General features: G+C 37.7%; 1 long non-coding RNA gene across 1 annotated transcript in view; it reads left to right on the top strand.

Annotated features, from left to right (window-relative positions):
- LOC141077874 (uncharacterized) overlaps window positions 1–401 on the top strand; it is a 95265-nt gene that overhangs the window by 66198 nt on the left and 28666 nt on the right. The gene's annotated exons all lie outside the window — the stretch shown is intronic.

Raw genomic sequence — 401 nt, 5'->3', positions numbered from 1 at the left:
CTGTGTTCACAAGCCCTTTGTGTTTTTCAAGGGTGGTTTCCACTGTGCCATTTATACTTACAGAAAACAAACCAGCAGGGAAACTGTGCTTGTGCGCAATGCCAAGGTTCAGTGAAAGGCAGCTTTTATACTAGAATCAATCGGGCATTTTTTATTTTTTATCAAGGACCAGAATTAAAGGTTTGAGAAGTAACCTTAATAATTCTTCACTGCTTATCTGGATTCTGAAATAATCTATGTAACTAAGTAATTTGGTGTCAAAATAGACTGGTAAATCTAGATTTTTATTTTTTTTTTTCAACCTTTTATCCTGAATTCAATCAGCAATTTTTTACCTCTTGCGTGAAAAGTTGACACACACCCCCCCCCCCCCCCCCCTGTTTTTGGTCCATGTGTCTGTT

This window comes from Dendrobates tinctorius, unplaced genomic scaffold (assembly GCF_039654945.1).
Source record: "Dendrobates tinctorius isolate UK_male_01 unplaced genomic scaffold, ASM3965494v1 ptg000015l, whole genome shotgun sequence".
Taxonomy (NCBI): domain Eukaryota; kingdom Metazoa; phylum Chordata; class Amphibia; order Anura; family Dendrobatidae; genus Dendrobates; species Dendrobates tinctorius.
Note: the sequence above shows the minus strand (reverse complement) of the source record. Positions and strands in the feature narration are given on the sequence as shown.